Source organism: Rhinopithecus roxellana, chromosome 20 (genome assembly GCF_007565055.1).
Source record: "Rhinopithecus roxellana isolate Shanxi Qingling chromosome 20, ASM756505v1, whole genome shotgun sequence".
NCBI lineage: Eukaryota > Metazoa > Chordata > Mammalia > Primates > Cercopithecidae > Rhinopithecus > Rhinopithecus roxellana.
The window spans coordinates 43,953,316-43,973,370 of NC_044568.1; the positions used below are offsets into that span (position 1 = coordinate 43,953,316).

General features: G+C 45.5%; 1 pseudogene; it reads left to right on the forward strand.

The window, feature by feature from the left end:
- The first annotated feature begins 12,245 nt into the window (after positions 1-12,245).
- Positions 12,246-19,703, forward strand: LOC104655358 (annotated as a pseudogene).
- The last annotated feature ends 352 nt before the right edge of the window (positions 19,704-20,055 follow it).

Sequence of the window (20,055 nt, forward strand, 5' to 3'; positions counted from 1 at the left end):
GTGGAGCGGATGCCTGGGTGAGGTCATTGGCAGGTCAATGATGAGGTAGAGGAGATGGTATGTTTATGGCAGTTCACTTTGGTGGAGCTCAGTTGGTTACTTACCTCTCCCTGCCTGTTTCCTCTGCTGTCACCTGGGGACGTGGATAATTCTTTCCTTGTAAAGACCTTGCCATGAGTCCATAAGAAAATGCAGGTGAAACTCTTAGCAGGGTTTCTGGCTCAGAGTAAGCATTTGATGATGATGATGATGATGACGACAACGGTAGTATTGGCTGGGCTTTTAAGTGTCCCAGGGGAGACATTCATCATGCTTTGCCACTGGCCTGAACACAAGAACCTTCCAAAATATTGTATTCTCTTCTGAGTATTTTCACAGCCCAGGAGTAATGTACTCTGTGCTGCCTGTGGTGCACCTCCCACCCCACCCGACCCCATCATCAGGCCAGTTTTGAGGGAGCTGGTCCATGATCCAGTCCCCTTTCTGATTCTTCCCTTAAGAGTCTGGACTCGGGGGACAGAGAGGAAGAATCAAGGCCCACCCTCCCCACGACTCTGATAATGAATAGAACATCTGGCGAGCGGCAGGTGCCTCCTCGTCGTCTTATGCCTACTTGATAATAGATGATCTAATCTGTCTCTCTATAGCACTTCCTTCTCTGTGCAGGTGACAGAGATGGAGTGATCCCATCCTTCACCTGGAGGAAACACGGCTTCCCAGGGAACGTGCTCTGTGTTGCAGCAGGCGGGAGGTGGCATCCTGGGAGGTTTACCATGCTTGCTGCTTACAGGCATTGCTGTGTGCAGCTGTATCACGGGCTGGACCACCCGCCAAGGGCAGGACACCTCCAACCAGGCCAGGAGAAATTAAAAGCTTTATCTAGGTTCACAAACAGTCTGGCCACTTCTCAGCCCTGCTATACCCCAGTAGCATTTCTTATAGAAAGCAAAACACTTAGTCTTCCTCCCCCTCTTTTAAAATTGCATGATGTTGAAGTATTTCAGGCATACAAAAAAACTTATAGAGAATATTTCATAAACGTTAACATACCCATCGCTCAGCTTAGGAATGAAAACATTGCAAACACAGTTGAAGCCTTTTCACCATACAATTCCCTTCCTTCTCTCCCTCAGTGGTAACTGCTGTCCTAAATTTTCCCATATATGATTTTAAATTTTATTTCATTTGCATGTGTCCGTGGGCTTTTACACTTTTAGAGAATCAGTGTGGTCACACTGTTGGTTGTCTCTGGCAGCTATTTCTTTCTTTCTTTTCTTTTCTTTTTTTTTTTTTTTTTTTGAGACAAGGTTTCACTCTTGTTGCCCAGGCTGGAGTGCAATGGCATGATCTCAGCTCACTGCAACCTCCACCTTCCAGGTCCAGGTTCAAGCAGTTCTCCTGCCTCAGCCTCCTGAGTAGCTGGGATTATAGGCATGCACCACCACGCTCAGCTAATTTTTGTACTTTTAGTAGAGACGGGGTTTCACCATGGTGGCCAGGCTGGTCTCGAACTCCTGACCCCTTGATCTGCCCACCTCGGCCTCCCAAAGTGCTGGGATTACCGGCATGAACCACCGCGCCCGGCTATTTTTTTTTTCAATATTGATTTGATAGTTCTCCATGTTGTTGACAGGAGTTCCGGGGTTCTAGTTTGGTTTAACTTTCAGCCAAACTCTCACAGCATGATGATCTCCCTTTATTTATCCATTTTCCTGTTAACCCGATACGTGGTATCTTCGAATCTAATAAGTTTTAATTTTGTTAGATTTCATGCACTACAGCAATGAATATTCTTCCATGTGACTTTTTATGCAAATGTATGAAAATTCCTGTCCATACAGGTGGGTGATGCTGGGTCATGGGAGTCACATGGTTCAGCTTTTCTGGACATCAGCAAATTGCATTCCTGAATGATTTTTAGCACTTCATAACTGCACCAGAGGGGTAAGAAAGTTCTCACTGCTCCACTACCTCACTAGGATTGACTTGTCAAACTTTAAAAATGTTTGCCAACTGATCTCTTTGGAAATGAGGTACCTCATTATGGTTTATATGACATTTTAAAGTGATTTCATATTGCACACATGAGCACATGCACACATGCACACACAGAGAACGATTAAGCCTTCTGCGCTTGCATTATTCTGTGGAAGGATCCTCTGCATGAAGGAAATTCAGAGCGATAAGATCTGGAAGTGATGTGTTCTGATCGTGATGGAGGAGGAATGCGCTGTTCCATTCAGCTATGACTTGGATTTTATACCCTGCACGTGTGGTCTTGCCACTTTAAATAGGTAGCTTTACTGCTCCAAACCTCAGCTCAGTGAATCTGCAAAATGGAAATAGCAATACATAGCTATCTCAGAGGGTGGCTGGCACATGAAAAGATGAAGTATGTCCAACATTTAGCACAGATGCCTGGCACACTAAGCACTGGGCAAATGGCGGCTGCAAGTCTTCCCCTTCTTCCCTCTCTCCTCTTTCTTTTCTCCTTCCATCCCTCCTTCTCTCCTTCTGTCTTCCCTCCCTCCCTCTCTCTTTGCCTTCCTTCCTTCCCCTTCTTCCTTAACTCCCTCCTTCCCTCCCTCCCTCCCTCCCTCCTCCATCCCTCCCTCCTGCTTCCTTCCTTCCTTCCTTCCTTCCTTCCTTCCTTCCTTCCTTCCTTCCTTCCTTCCTTCCCTCCTTCCCTCCTTCTTTCCCCCTTTCTTCCTTCCTTCTTCCCTGTCTTCTTCTTCCTTCATCCTTTCCTTCACTTTCTTTCCTCCTTTCTTTCACTCTAATGTACTGGAGAAGCAGTTGTGTTGCCTTTCAACACAGACAGAAACTCTAATAAGGCCACAGCATTGTATAGAGGGAACATCCTTCGGAGTCCCCTGCTTCAAAGAATAGTAAAGAATGCTTTATAATTAATATATTGTTTGTATGTAAATAGATTCCTCTATGTTGGTATAGGCCACCTCTGTTTCCTAAATAATTTGACCTACTTCCTTGATATTTCATGATTTTTGTTCATTTGCTTAGAAAAGTTTCCTTTTGGAGGGTTCAGAGTCAACGTCAGCCAGCCAACGTCAGAGTTGTAAAATCATGAATTCCCAAGAAGGAGAATTCTAGATCCAGAGTTTGCCAGGTAAATGGCTGCTAGCAGACAGTTCACAGGAGAAAAATCTGTCTAGAAATTACTGGTATGTTTTTGTTTTGTTTTTGAGACAGTGCTGCTCTGTTGCTCAGGCTGGAATGAGCTGGTGCAATCTCGGGTCACTGCAGCCTTGACCTCCCAGGTTCAAGCAATTCTCCTGCCTCAGCCTCCCAAGTAGTGGGGAATACAGGCATGTGTCACCACACATGGCTAATTTTGTATTTTTAGCAGAGATAGGGTTTCTCATGTTGGCCAGGCTGGTCTCGAACTCCTGACCCCGAGTCATCCGCCCACCTTGGCCGCCCAAAGAGCTGGGATTACAGGCTACTGGCTTGTATTTCCATAACTCCATTCTGGTCTATGCTTGAGACCAGTTGTCACCTGAAGGAGTTATGCCTGGTTCCAGAACTGTGCTAAGTGATGTCTGTATTTCATAAATGTGCTTGAATTCTATGCTTTTCATTGCAAACTGGGATGCCACCATTTACTGTATCTTCCCTCTCTGACCAAGGCAGCAGGCCTTCAGCAGACAAATAATTAACTTTCAGAGTTAAAGTATACAAGAGCACAATTAATTAATTTGATAATTTTTAAATGTATGTTGTACATGAACCCATCTTAGTCTTTAGCCATAACACAAACACACACATGCACACATGTGCACACACAACCATGCACACACACCAACTAATTTGATGAATTTCCACTGGGTGCCCACTCTCCCAAGCTTCCTCAAGTACTGGACAAACAAACCCTTTTCTAGCCTCTCAGAGCTCATGATATAAGCGGGGAGGCAGACGTTAATCAGATCATCTACAAAGAAAAATACAATCTCAAATTGTGCTACATGTCAGGAAGTACCAAGAAAGGGGCACTGAGTGAGCAAAACAGCAGGGACACACTTTGGATGGGATGGTAGCGAAAGCCTCAATGGGGAGTGATTGAGATGGAGAGGGTGAGAAGGGGGCAGCCATGGGAGGGATGAGGGAGAAAGCTTCCAGACAGAGTGAAGGGATGAGCCAAGGCCCTAAGTGAGGAACCACAAACTCATTGGGGTCGCAGATGGAAGGCCCATGTGGCTGGGCCACTGTAAGTGAGAGGAAATGGGGAGATGGGTAGAGTCAGGTCATGAGGGACTGCTGTGATTTGGGGTAATTTCCTGGTGCTCAGTGTTTGTTCCCACTGTTGTTCATCTCTGAATGTTCACATTCTGCCCCCTCGGGTCTTTGCCTGAGCTGCCCCTAGAAATTACTCACTACAGCAGTCTTCCCCCCATGGCTAAGTGTGGTGCATCCTTCAAAGGTTCTGCTGCCTCCTGTATCCCCTCCACCACCTCTAGGAGAAATGGTCTCTCCTAAGACCTGTAGCATTTAGCTGTCTCGCATCTGGGCTGCTTGCTCTGACTGTTCTCAGTTTCTTTTCAGCTGTGACTCCTACTTGAAGACAAGCATCTTGAGTGTGAGGACCATGTTGAGGACCATGTCCCATTATCTTCATGTTCACTCTTCCCCTTCCCTGTATAGTTCCCAGCCCCAGGAAGTCAGTATGTTTTAAATATCTTCTCCAGATAGAGCAGTCTGTGTAAAGGCCTGAGGCAGGAGAGAGAGAGATCATAGAGCATTTGAACAACTAGAAGAAACATACAAGGGCACGGAGGAGAAGATCAGATTGTGGAGGCCGTGCAGACCATGAAAATTATGTAGTTTTTTTCTGAAGCATCAGGAAGACACTGGAAGGTTTTAAATGGCAAACTGCAATTTATTAAGTTATTAATAACTGGAACTGGCTTCTTAGTGATACTTGACTCTCAATTGGTCCATGCTTGAGCTCACCAAAGGGATAAATCTCTAACAGTGGAACTTATAGTTCTGATAGTGAAGTTATTTCAAAGGTGGGTAGTCCAAGAGTACCCCTGGAAACACATCATGAATGTAGTTAAGGCCAGCCTTGCCTCAACCCAAGGATAATTATCAGAGGTGCAGGAATATGGCTAATTCTTCAATTGCCTTTTTCAAAAATAGTGTTCTTTTTGGTGAATTGGGTGAAATAAATATCTCTCTTGGCCTCATTGTTATGGATGTCACCTTTCTGGCTTGAGCACCAGTTTGCTTTACATTGCCATCAACGTTTTCTGCAAACTGTTTTGAGTCAGGAGAAATTAACCTTCAATGATCTGAGCTCATGAAGTTTACAAATAGCACTGCCTGGCAAATTAAAGTGTTTGCACAGGATATGAGTACAGTTTACAGTGCCCCAAGAAACTGCTTGATGACTCTGACAATAGCCCCTGGAAAGTCAATGGAGGCGTAACAATAAAAATTAAACAAAAAAGTAACCTTCTCTGATCATCAGTGGTGACATGCCATCTTCTGGTTTATGTGTGCCCTGTCATTTAATACTCCAACAATGTAGTGAGGAGATTGGTTATTCTTACTTTTCTAATGAAGCAACTGAGGTTCAGAGAGGGTTACACAACTAGGAAGTGGCCACACAGGAGCTAGAACACCACCAGCCAACGGCCAATCTTTTCTATGATACTTTCCATGTCTCTTGGGGGCCTCTTCAGCCTTGGAAAGTCCTCTTTTGGTAGAGTGGAGCCACCAACAGGAATCTCCTGGTGCATTAGTTTCCTAAAGCTACAGTAACAAATTTCTACACACTTGGTTGCTTAAAATAATGAAAATGTATTCTCTTATAGTTCTGGAGGCCAGAGGCCTCGAGTCAGTTTTACTAGACTAAAATTAAGGTATCAGCAGGACCATAGTCCCTCTAGAGGCTCTAGGAGAATCTGGTGGCTGCTGGCAAGGCTTGGCTTGTGGCTGCATCACTCTAAGCTCTCTCTTCTTCTTTTGTCTGTGTCATATCTCCCTCCATATTTCTCTTATAAGGACAGTTGTGATTGCATTTAAGACTCACCCAAATAACCCAGCATAAACTCCCTAATGCAGTAAAATCTATGAATACCCCTTTTTCCAAATAAGGTAATATTTACAGGTTACAGGATTAGGAACAGATACTTCTGGGAATCATTATCCAGGCTGTAATGCCTGGTTCTATGCCCAAATTGGCTCCCCTCATCCACAAGCTCCATGAGTAGCCAGAATCTGTAGCAGGGAACATTCTCTGTCCCTCAGCTTCCCTCTGGGCCAACCAGAGCATAACTAGGCTGAGGTCTGGGTAAGCATTTCTCCCCAATATGACATAATGTTTGTCTGAAGGTAATTCTGCCTCTAAATTATTTGCAAATGCTCCTCACATTTCCCCCTCTCTTTTTAGGATTCAGAGCCAATTTGTAATAAGCAAGAGCAGTTTGACCCAGATTAAAAGATACAATTAGTCTGTCTGCTTGGAAAACCTAAAAAAGTACCACTTAACAACAAGTTATTGTGTTTTTGACAAAGGGAGATGTCCTGGCAGAACAATAAAGCCCCCACCACTGATAAGAGCCTTGTAATTTACTCAAAACACTCAAGTGGGAAGAGACAGCAGCCCCTCAGAACCTGAGATCACAGCCCGTCCTGCTCTTGTTGGAAGTGGCCCCCAGAAGAAAAGGTGGATTCCATTACTGCCCAGAAGAGAAGAGATTGCCAAGTGAGGGCTGGGGAGCCCACTCCTCCACCTTTCCCTTGGAGCTGCTAAAGGTTACTTTCCTGGAAATGGGAGCTCTGTGGGACCAAGTAGGTGAGGCCACCCTGTCCTGACCAGCCAAGGATGGGGCCATCTTGGATCATGAGGGTCAGCTAGTCAGTTGTCAGGTCATGTCTGTCCCACTGGGGACACCGGCAAACTCTAGGGGCTGGGAACTGATGGGCCTCTCTCTTTCTTGGCCTCATCTTCCTTTCATTGGCCCTGACCTTAGCCTCAGCCCTAGAGGTGCGGAGCCCCGGGAGCCGCACACAGCAGCTGTATATTGGGTCCTCACTCTGGGCCAGCATTGATGGGAGTTCCTTATGTGGATCACCCCGTTTAAGTCTTACAGCCAGTGTGGGGCAGGAACTCTTGTACTCATTTTATAGATTAAGAAAGGGGACTATTATGGGTTGAACCGTGTCCCCCTCAAATTTATGTGTTGACATCCTAAGCCCCCAGTATCTCAGAATGTGACCTTATCTGGAGGCAGAGTCTTTACAGAGCTAATGAAATTGAAGTGGGGTCATTAGGGTGGACTGTAATCCAATAAGACTGGAGTTCTGATGAAGAGGGGAAATGTGGAAGCAGACACACACCCTGGGAGAACACCATGTGATGATGAAGGCAGGAGACAGGGTGATGCTTCCCCAAGCCAAGGGATGCCAAAGATGTCAAGCCAGCCCTGGGAAGCTGAAGCAGGGACTGGGAGCAGATCCTCCCTCTCAGCCCTCAGAAGGAACCAACACTGTCAACACCAGTCTTGGACTTCTTGCCTCTGGAACTGTGAGGCAAAAAACTTCTATTATTTAAGCCACTCAAAGTTTGCAGTCTTTTGTTCTGGAATCTCTAGGAAACTGGTGCATGGGGCTAAGAAGGTAACTTCCTGGACACGGACAACTGGCTGACCTACAGTTGTTCCCAATACTTTTTTCACTTGTTGTCTTCCACTATGAAGACTGGAGAAACAAAATATCTGTTTTCCCTGTTTCTTTTGATCTGGCCAATGAGATCTAAGCCTGCTGGAAGTTTCTGGGAAAGGTTTTGCTCTCATGATAAAAAGAGACAGACAAGACATGTCCCATGTTAGGCCTTTGCCCCGCCCTAAACCCCTCTTCGGTGCTCATCTGCTGACAGATGCAATGCCTCACACTACTGAGGCCAGCTTGCAAAATGAAAAGGCCCAAAGAGTTTCAGAGTTGGTGGCCCTTTGGTGGTTGAGCCACTAAAGCTGAACTTCTTGTAGGTATGAAAAATAAACCCTGATTTTTTTTGTCACTGCAGTCCTATTTTAATACTACGTATTGCCCAGCACATTCCCAGTTGTTCTAACATCCCATGCCAGCCAGCCTGTGAGTGACAGGGTTCTGGTTAGACTTAGTTCTGTCTCACTTCAGTGCCCACTGCACAGTGCTGACTGTGGACAGAGCTTGTAGTTTGTTCTCACACTGTTATTAGTTCATTCTCACACTGTATTAGTTCTCACACTGTATTAGTTCATTCTCACACTGCTATAAAGAAATACCCGAGACTGGGTAATTTATAAACAAAGGAGCTTTAATGGACTTACAGTTCCGCATGGCTGGGGAGGCCTCTTATACAAGTTTATAACTTGTACATGATTATAAGTTATACAAGGAAACTTATAATCATGGCAGAAAGGGAAGCAATCACCTTCACAAGGCAGCAAGACAGAGAAGAGTGAGCAAAGGAGGAGTTTTCCGTACACTTACAAAACCATCGGATCTCGTGAGAACTCACTATCATGAGAACAGCATGGGGGAAACTGCCCCCATGATCCAAACACCTCCCTCCCTCAACACGTGGGGATTACAATTCCAGATGAGGTTTAGGTGGGGACACAAAGCCAAACCATATGAGAGCCAGGCCACACTTCCTAGAGCCAAGTGGCTTCTTCATCTCTGTCACTCTGAGGCACCTAGGGAAGAGACAAGGGCTGTAGCAGCTGCCCAACCCTGTAAACACAGAAGAGGAGACAGAAACCACGAGAATAGAGTGCACAGGCCAGAACATTGTCAAGAAGGCTGCAAGATGCCTCCCAGAGCCCCATTCATTCTCATCCAGCTTGGCTGTCAGGCTCAGGAGTGAGTGGCCTTGATTTTTAGCTCTTTGGGGACTGTGCTGGGAGGGTACCAGAGCTTTCTGGTGGAGAGACGTTCCAGGGCAGGGCAGCCCAGAGGGAGTGTCTGTGCAGTAGGGGCTGGACTCAGTCTGGGCTTTACTTTTTCCTTGCCTCTGCCTCCTCAAGTCCCAATACCCCTTCTGCTTCTATGTCTTCTATATTCCTCCACAGTGCCAAGGACAAAGTCTTCCATAGAGCAGTAAGTACTCAGTAAATGATTGCATAAAACTTATAAAAACGGGGAGCCTGCCTGACTCATGATGACTCTGACTCTGCTCTTCCTAGAACAGATACTGTTCTTTTTGGACCAAATTTTGGCTGGGCTAGTGAACTGGATTTTACCCAGAGACCACAGTTATTGATTGGTTCAAGAAAAGACATGTGACTTCAATTGAGCCAATAGGAAGTCTTCCCTGGGATTTAAGAAATTTGAGCTGAGAAGGATGCATGCCTTTCTCTGATCATGAGGCTCTAAGAATATAAGGCCATAGCTACTAGAGTTCATGCCCTCTGGAGTATAAAGAAAGATCACGGGCAGTATGATGTGTTCCACTCTCACTCACCTGCAAGCCATTCCCCAAACACAACTGGACTAGAATGATAACAGTGATCATAATACTCATTGTTATTTACCCGGCATTTAGGGTCAGTCTGTGCTCAAGATGCTCTCATTCTGGAGCTTAAAGCTGAGCTCTCCCTTCTCTGATCTCTCAGGACACCAGAGATTTGCCCTTCTTTTATGGCAATTACCACAACCTGTGCTGCATTGTTCATTCACAATCATTTACTGGTACTTACCACATGGAAGCTACTGTACTTGGCACTGGAGAGGAATATGGAAGTCTATAACATGGTTTCATATTAGATTAGGGCAAGGGCATGGATGACTGCTGTTAGTCAGACAAGCTTATGCTGAAACAGTCTGAAACAAACAACCTGAAATTCTTAGGTGATTTTTGCACCCATTGGGAAGGGCTGAGGACTCTGCTTCCCAGGGCCTGTATTCCAGGACCCTTGCTAAAGAAGCAGCAGTGTGTGGCAGCAGGAAAAGAGAGCATGGCACACTGAGGCTTGAATCTTCTGCCTGGAAATGACTAATCACTCATGCTCACATTTCATTGGCTAAAACAAGTCACATGGCCATGCCTGAGCTCAATAGGTGAGGTAAGAACAATTCTTCCAAAGGAGAGACACCAAATCTTTGTGAGCAGAATACTGTCTACTACACTTTCTTCTCTTGGCAGCTGGGCAGCATCTTATTACTGTAACCTTCCCAGTGGCCACCCTTGCACTTTGCACCTAATGAGTACTATGTTAGTTTGTTCTTGCATTGCTATAAAGGAACACCTGAGGCTGGGTAATTTATAAAGAAAAGTGGTTTATTTGGGCTCACAGTTCTGCAATCTGTACAGGAAGCATGGTGCTGGCATCTGCTTCTGGTGAGGCCTCAGAACGCTTCCAATTATGGTGAAAGGCAAAGGGAGAGCCAGAGTATCACAGGGTGAGAGGAGGAGCCAGAGAGGGATGGGGAGGTGTCACACTCTTTTAAACAACCAGATCTTGTGTGAACTCAGAGCCAGAACTCACTCATTATCTGAGGACAGCACCCAAATTCATGAGGGGTTTGTCCCCATGACCTAAACACTTAGCGTGAGACCAACCTCCAACACTGGGGATTACATTTGAACATGAGATCTGGAGAGGACAAAACATCCAAGCCGCATCCAGCACTCAAGGATTATATGCCCTCTTTCCTTTGTACCACTTATCACAATTGTAAGTAACACTCAGGCCACTGTATGTTTAATGTCTGTCTCACCCACTGCACTATAAATGGCCTCAGGGAAGGTCAATGTCTGTCTGCTGTTAAAGTAATTTAACTATACTTAAATAAAGTATGGCTTAATTGTTGTAACCCAGCATTTAATATCTGATGCATACTAATACCAGTGAATGCTTGTTCACAAATATATGAATGAATAGAGAAAGAACCCATGAGGGCATTGACACCTGCTTCATTCATTTGCTATTCCAGCTGTGGCATATGCCAGGTCCTGTTTCAGGTCCAGAGATGGAGAAGTGATTTGCACCCCACTGTCCCATCCTCCTGGAGCTGGTGGCTTGCTCAGGATCAAATCCAGCCTGCATCTCATGTAACCAAATGAAATTGTCAATAATGAGCTGCTTTTGACCAATAAAAATGGCAATTTCATATGGTTCATCCCAATCCAAAACATATGAAAGCTCTGTTTGAAGCCGGGAGCCCACCTATTATTCAGCGTTTCCCTATCTTCGCAGCGTCTTTCTAGCCCCCAGTGCACATTCATAGAATTCTAGAATATAAAAATCTCTGGATAGAATATCCTCCAAGTCCTAAAATTCTATATCCCTGAATCAAGCTGTCATGCAGGACTCTCAGGCACTATAATACGTGGACTAGAACATCTGAGGGCAAGTCCCCTTCCCCCAAAGCTGACCTTGGCACCTGATGCATCTGGGAACCCCAAAGCGGGGGTCCCAGGCCCCAGGCCCTGCACACGCTGCCGCGTGCAGTGTCTTCTACCGGGCCTGTGCCCATGGCATTGATCCCTCTGCTAACTAGATGAGAAATTGCAGCAGGCTTTCCTTGCATGGCTTTTCCATGCATCTCTGTCAAAGCTGGTTTACATTCTGGGATTGAACTAATTTGTTTCCGTTTGCTCCTGGCTGCAGGCTTCAGGCAGCTCAGCTTTGTTGTCCTGGGTTTGCAACTTGCCAACCTCCCTCCTCTTGCCTTTCCCCTCCCCAGCTAACCACATCTGAGGGCAAAAAGGATTAGCAAGCTCAGTGTGATGTGATTCTGGCACTTGTAGCCTGGATTCTTCTGCTACCGCAGAGAGCTGGGGGTGGGGAGAGTGATGACTTAGTTGCCGCATGGAAGAAAGAGGTGGGGAGAATGAACCTTCAGTGCCCACTTGGGTGCTGCACAGCTGGGAACATCCCCACTCTGACAGCTAGCAAATACAAATGACCACAGCGATGATGCTGATTGCAGTTAATGTTTTCTGAGAATTAGGCGCTAGCCCCATGCTAATTCCTTTTCATGCATTTCAGACTGTTCTTTCCATAATCTCTCTCAATGACAAGAACTGTTATTTTGTCCATTTTGTAGATGAAGAAACCAGAACCCAAAAGGGGAAATAATTCATCCAAGATCACTCACTAGGATTCAAGCTTTAATACCTGATGTGTCTGAATCAAGAATTCATATCCTTACAACTGCTCCATATCCCCCTACTCCCCAAATCTTGATGCTTACAGGTATCTACTGAACAATAAACATCTTCCCTGAGCCTGAAAATGGTGGAGATGACATGTGGATTTGTGGAAATTGAAGCGGAGACACCCCTTTGGGGAAATAAGAGACGGCATTTGAGGCACTTGCATTCCTCCAGCTGTCCCCTCTATGGTATGTTTTAAATTTAAAGTGGCAAATGAGGAAGATGCTTCCTCAGGGGTTCCCCAAAGGCCTGGATATTGGCCGACAAGAGGGCCAATTTTCTCACTGACATTCTTCTTCTTAATAGAATAAGTCATTTCAGCTATAAAAATATTTATTTTTAACCCCACATGGGACTGTCTACAAACTATTTTCATTTTGAGTATAAAACAGTCAAACCTGTAACTATTTGCTTTTTTTCAGAGTTGGTCTGCAAAACATCTGCTAATTATTTTCCAAAGCTGAATCTATGCAAACTCTACAACCCAACAATTCCACTCCTGGTGTTACCAGTGGAGGATCTTGACTACCTGTCATCCAAATTCTTGGTGTTTTGAACAAAAAATTGGACAAAACGCACAAAGAAAGCAATGACGCAATGAAAGTACAGATATCTGTAAACAAAAATTCACTCCACAGAGTGGGAGCTGGCTTGAGCAAGTGGCTCAAGATCGTTAGTTACAGAATTTTCTGGAGTTTACCCTCCAGAGGTTTCCCGTTGGTTATTTGGTTACACTCTGTGTAAAAGAAGATTTGGCCTGCAGCCATTCTGATTGGTTACAGAAGGTCACAGAAGGTAACCAATCAGAGGGTGAAGTGAAGCAAAGTTATACATTAAGACTTGGCCCCATGACCAGTCTGATTGGTTGAGGGAGGGGAACAATTATAGGTACTTTTCAGTTTTCATCTGCAAGACAGTGCAAAGGGAATAGCCTCTGATCCTTTTGTTACTTGGGTATAGAAAGCTGGGGTTTTCCTTTGGTTCAGTTCTAGGAAGTCAGCACAAATCAGCATTAGGTTCCCTGTCTCCAGACTCTATTCTGCCTCAATGGGTAAATACCAGATAGAAATGAGCGTGTGTTCAACTAAGAGAGACCTTCAGAGCGGTGCTTACAGCCCCAAATCAGAAACAATGCAAAGGCCCTGGGCGGGGAAGTAAATGATGGTAGAGTCACATGGTGGACTACTGCGCTGCAATGAGAAGGAACAATCTTCAGACCAATCTAGGGACATGGAAGGATCTCACACCCACGATGTTGACTGAGCAGAAAGAGTAGGACAAAGATATGTGCATCCTGTATGATTTGATGCTTGTGATGTTTAAAAACAGGCTAACTCTAACCCTAACCCTCTGCTCACTAATGCTTTTTGTTTGTTTGTTTGTTTGTTTGTTTGTTTGTTTGAGACAGGGTTTTGCTCTGTTGCCCAGGCTGGAGTGCCATGGTGCAATCTTGGCTCGCTACGACTTCTGCCTCCCAAGCTCAGGTGATCCTCCCACCTCAGCTTCCCAAGTAGCTAGGACTACAGGGGTGCACCACCGTGTCCAGCTAATTTTTTTGTTTTTAGTAGCGATAGAGTTTGCTCCTGTTGCCCAGGCTACTAATGTGTTTTTAATTATCTTTCTTTTCCCTGCCTTGCCTCCCCATCCCTCTTCCTCACCTGTGCTTCCTGGAATGACCTCCCAGGTAATGTCCCTGCACCAGCTCTTGTCTCAGAGTCTGCTTGTGGGGCCTCGGGAACTGAGACAGTGCACAATTTATGTCTTTGGTATGTCAGTGATTCATCATTGGTGGCTCCATCTAGCACCTCCATGCGCCTGGGGACTTTGTCTTGTTCACTGATGTGTCCCAAGTGCCTGGAACAGTGCCAGGCAGATTATTGACACTCAATAAGTACTCCTTAGATGTTGAAGAAAATATGCAGACATAGCCAGGAGGCCAAGATCTAGAAAGCATCAAGCTGCCCAGAGGCTGTTTCACTCAAACAAAAGGGAACAGGGTCATGTTGATGGAGGCCTGTGAGGTGTGTGTGAGTGTGTGTGTGTATGTATATACACACATATATATATTCTGATCTCACAGTGGCTCTTACAATAGTTATTGTCTTAACAACACAGATAGGGTAACTGCTTAGTTCTTCGCTATGTTGAAGCTTAGTAAAGACAGAGCATGTCTGTCTGATTTCTGCTGTAGTTCCAGGGCTTAGCACCTAGTCAGGCCATAGTAGGGGCTCAACAGATATTTGCTAAGTAAATAAATGAGTGAGTTCAAACATCTTGCCCAAAGTCACGGCTGGGAAGTGTTGGAGCTTAGATTTGCACCCAGTTTAGTTTGAGTTCAAAGCCCAAGTTCTCTGGCTCTTCCAGGCTGCTGCTCCAGTGTGGATACACACAGACTCTTTAACTGCTGTCCTTGTCTCCACTGACTTGCTCACGAGCTATTCAGATGAAAAGGCCTATTATTTAAAAATACAAAAGAAAAATCTTCAATGACTGGGTTTTATAAAGAAAATTTTGTAAAGTTATATGTATATATCTATAAAATGTATATATGTTATATAAGGTTTTATAAAGAAAGTGTTATAAAGACAACTTCTTCTTGTACGGTGGGCCCAACCAGAATGCGGCCAAAGGGTGGACCCCATGACTCTCTTGCCCTTGGTCTTTAAACTCCTGATGGGTATCAGTGAAACTCATCAAACCCTTGACCTGGATCAACAGACAAAGAAAACGGTGCCTAGCTAGGTGATCTGCAGTCCAGCTTTGCATTCTGGTTTAAATCCACAGATTTAAACAAATGGGACTTAAGAAGGATGGGCAGGCTGGGCACAGTGGCTCATACCTGTAATCTCGCACTTTGGGAGGCCAAGGCAAGCAGATCGCCTGAGGTCAGGAGTTCCAGACCAGCCTGGCCAACATGGTAAAACCCCATCTCTACTAAAAATATAAAAAAATTAGCCAGGCATGGTGGCGGGTGCCTGTAATCCCAGCTACTTGGGAAGCTGAGGCAGGAGAATTGCTTGAACCCAGGAGGTGGACACTGCAGTGAGCTGAGATCATGCCACTGCACTCCAGCCTGGGTGGGTGACCAAGCTAAAGAAAAAAGAAAGAAGGATGGACAGAGGGCAGTGATGGGGATCTCACTGGCCAGAGACATCTCTCTAGTGCTCTATACTCACTTCACTCTGTTCCAAACTCCCTCAATTGTTCAAAGAGTTGGGCAATAACAGATTTGAGTGGGCACTGGCCACCCATGGCTTGTGCTCTCCAGAGTCAGTAAATGCACCTGACACAATTGGCTGTGACCTACGAGTGTGGCGTTATATAGGTAGGAAAAAATGTTTTTCCTAGGGCTGTGAGCAGAGCCAGCTCATGCTAGGGGACTAAGCTGAGTGTAGCAGGATGTTGGACAACATCTTCAAATTATGTTTTTGTGTTCAGATATGGTTTTCTAGGTTCATACGGTCAGAATAACATCCCTGGGCGTGAGAGACCTCATGGTGGCAATGAGAAGTGTTTTGAGGGAACGTGAGATTGGAAATGGGGAAGACAGTTAAAAATTAAGTGACAAAACAAAAGTGCCTAAGAGAAGGGAGCAAGATGTTAAGCAGACATGTTGGGAAATGAAGGAAGTATGAGTGGGAGGGCAGATCTGCTAGAGAGAATCCCGTGAGCAAGTGAGGAGATGGCCTAAGCCCATGGGGAAGCAGGGGAGGGGTCCTGAGAACCCCTCAGCTATTGCATATTCTCAGTCTTTGCCTACCAGGTGATGTTCCCTCCTCTCGGGTGAACGCTGCGTGCTGGAATGCCCTCTCTGGCCTGATTTTTTGCAAAGGCCCCTGTCCTGAGATGGGCTCTCTTTACATCCTGGTTCCCATCAGAGCTCCCCGTCCCCTCTGTATCTTGCTTGCTGTGTCACTCAGGGTCTGCTGAGGGTGACACTTATACCATGGGGGGGTCCAGGGAACTCCAAATCAGCCAAGAAACCAGAATAGGCATGGATCAGCCAGCTACTTTCCTGTGCTGTCTGGTCTAGCTGAATTCAAGTACATCTGAGGAAGAGAATTGGAATCTTGGAAGGGAACACCCCATGCTTCTCCCGTCTCCCACTGGTCAGGGATGTACCAGTGCACTCCACTCCCAATCCTATACAGACACACAAGGGACTCTATCCCCCAAGCCCACATGGCATCTTGTATATGCACACATGCTCACGTATTGCACTAGCATCTTCAACTCCACCCTGCTTTCTGTGCTGGGAGGCTCAGCTGTGGCAACTACATCCACAGGTACCTCTGCCTTCTGGCTTCCAGGTTGGTTTGGACAATTAGAAACTGGAAGGACTCAGATGGTTCCTAAAATTCTCCAAATCAGCAGAAGTAGGGTGCCTGGAGTCAGAAGTGATTCTAAAAATCAGAGTACTCTTGAAGGACACAGACATTCCATAGTCTGACCCACTCTTAGCTAGATTATAAGAAGCAGAGGGACTCTACTGCCCTACTGATATCTGTACTGAAATTTTAAGCACCCATTAATCTGTCTATATAGTAAAAGTGGCCAAGACATCCTCAGGATACTTCCTTTTTAGGTTTATGTCTATTCATCAGAAACCAAGAAAAGATGTATTATATCGGGGGTAGATATACAGGGAATGGCTACATTATTTATGGAAAGTGTGTGGGAGGTTGGTAATTACCTGGTTGCCTCCTTTTACGACTTCCCTAAGTCACTAGACCGTGGACTTCCTCCAGCTGGGACAAGCCATTGTCTGTCCCTGCACAGAGCTGTTGACCAGCAGTCATGTGCTCATGAGTAACACCGCTGTCGGCAACAGCTCATTCCTATCACTCCAGCCAATAACTAGGATAATGGAGGACACAAAGAGTTATAATGCTTTGGAATATAATAAGAAAACATTTCTATGGAGAGAGGCTTGCCTGTTATCCTTATGCTGATAATTGGTTCTCCCCTGGCCCTTACATTTACGTGAGTACTTCATATTTATGGCTATAGTTGTCCAGTCATTTACTGCATTGTCTCACCCAGAAGCCACTGGAGCACTGGAAGCAACTACACAGAAAAAGAGAAAGTAGCTTTTGTTGAGCTCTACTCTGTGACAAGATTAAAGTTCGGACAATTAGGTTTTTTTTTTAAATCTTCATAATGACCCATTCGTGGAATAGGCCTTGGCAGAATTTCCGTCTGACAGCAGAGAAACTGAGGTTCAGAGAGGTTATGCAACTCATCTAAGGTCCCCCAAGTTAGGCCAGCATTGGAATTCACCAAGGCCCCTGGAAATCTCTGCTGCTGTCAGACATTGGTGCCAGTGGCTGATGACAACAGCAGGAATTGATACAAATGTTTAGTGAAAGAAATGAGGACAGTTTGTCCTGTGATGTAGAAAAATAGTTTTCTCCAACCCCAATTGAAAACGTTGTCAACAGCTTAGTAAAATGTGGCTGATGTTTGACTCCTGTCTCAGGGTTTTCCAGAGAAATGAAACCAGTACAGGAACTGGCTCACATGATTACAGAGGCTGGGAAGTCCCACAACCTGCCACCTGTGCCACTGGCAAGCTGGAGAAGCAGGACATTTCGTGGTACAGTTTGTCCAAGTCTGCAGGCTTCAGAAACAAGGGTGGGAGTGGGGAGGGGCTGACAGTGTCAGTTCCCATCTGAGTGGGACCCGGAACCGGAAGTGCTGAACTCTGAGGCAGGAGAAGTTGGGTGTCCGAGCTTAAGCAGAGAGAAAACTCACCTTTCCTCTGCCTTTTTGTTCTCTCTGGGCCCTCGGTGAATTGGGTGATGCCCACCTGCATTGGTGAAGGCCATCTGCTTTACTCTGTCCACCAACCCAGATGTGGATCTCTTCCAGAAACACCCGCACAGACTTTAAGGGATGCCCAGAAATAACGTTTCATCAGCTATGTGGGCATCCCTTAGCCCAGTCAAGTTGACATAAAATTAACCTTCACAACCCCCAAATCACAGTGAAATAATGTGAGACCCAGATAAAAATATGCAGCTAATTTTTAAAAATTTGAATTGCTGACTTCTGCAGCCAGTGGAAGCCTCGTAGGTCCTCAGGCTGTGTATTCGCTTCCTCCTCAGCTCTGGGATGAACAGCCAGAAGACACTCTACTGCTTCCTCTGTCCCAATCTGGCTGGGAAGTCTCTTTCCCACTATCCCAAGCCAGCTGACCTGGGGACTGGTGTGGCAGCTGTAGCTTAGGAGAACTGAGATGCAGAAGCCCACCCCATCAAGAAAGCCAGGGCCAGGAAGGATAAGCCCAGCATGCTGTCCTCCTCACTGCTGAGCACTGAGCACTTGGTTCACATCTAAAGGGGAAGGTCAGGGCTCTTCCCAGACTCATGGCCCAACACAGACTCATGGTCCACAACTACCCATGTGTTTTGGTGAGAGTTGGAAGAAGTACCTTAGTGCAGTTCAGGAAAAAGTATTTTATAAAGCTAATGGGATTTGTGCAGAATAAAGCAGACATTACATTGTTTATTCACCCCCACACCAAGTTTTCAGAACCTAGACCCATATGTGTGACATAAGAGATATGAAGGCTCTCATTGCCAGACAGGATCCATATCATGGACCTAGTCAAGCTCACAGGCTCTGCTTTCATGTGCAAAGACCTGTTCTACCTCCGCCCAGTTCAGAAAATGTTTAAAAATTGTTGAATGCAGACATAGATGGTTTTGTTCACCCTCAGCATGGAGATTTATCTGGATGGGCCAAACAAGTGGTTCTTCTACTCAATGCGGTCTCACTATTCTGGCCCATCAAGCCAGTTCTTATAAGGAGAGAGGCTGGGAGCAACTCACTGACATAGTTGTGTCCTGGCTAAATCAGAACTCAGACCGGCTTGTCTTCTTGCTCTGGGGCTCTTATGCTCAGAAGAAGGGCAGTGCCATGGATAGGAAATAGCACCACATTCTGCAGCTGGCTCAACCCTCCCTGTTGTCTGCGTATAGAGGTTCTTTGGATGTAGACACTTTTCTTTCTTTCTTTCTTTCTTTCTTTCTTTCTTTCTTTCTTTCTTTCTTTCTTTCTTTCTTTCTTTCTTTCTTTCTTTCTTTCTTTCTTTCTTTCTTTCTTTCTTTCTTTCTTTCTTTCTTTCTTTCTTTCTTTCTTTCTTTCTTTCTTTCTTTCTTTATTTTTGGAGATGAGTCCTGCTCTTTCACCCAGGCTGGAGTGCAGTGGCATGATCTTGGCTCACTGCAACCTCCACCTCCTGGGTTCAAGTGATTCTCCTGCCTCAGCCTCCCGAGTAGCTGGGCAGGAGCTACAGGTGCGCACCACCATGCCCAGATAAGTTTTTTACATTTTTAGTAGAGACCGGGTTTCACCATGATGACCAAGCTGGTTTTGAACTCCTGACCTCAAGTGATCTGCCCACGTTCGCCTCCCAAAATGCTAGGATTACAGGTGTGAGCCACCATGCCCGACTGGATGTAGACATTTTTCTAAAACCAATGAGCTGCTACAAAAGTCTGGCAAGAAATCCATTGACTGGAAGGAGCTGTGATCCTCAACTTAAGGGGTGGTCTTTCTCCATTGGTGGTTTTTGAGAAACTGCTGTTGAACTATTTGCCAGTTATGAAGGCAAATGGAAAATTTCCGCAGTAATTCTTAAGTACTCCACATAAGGGAGCAAAGCTAGCATAAAGCAGCCTTGAACCAGGATGCCCAGAAATGGGAGCTTTATCCAGCCAGACACAGCAAAGACAACTCTTTGGCCAAATGTCTTTCTCTGCAACAAGGCTTTGGCCTAAAATATGCAAGCTTCTCAGAAGACAGATGAGGTCAAATACTCACTCGGCTTTCCTCACCTCCCTTACCTTTATGGTTAATGTTGGAGAGGTGCACTTTTTTGGTGC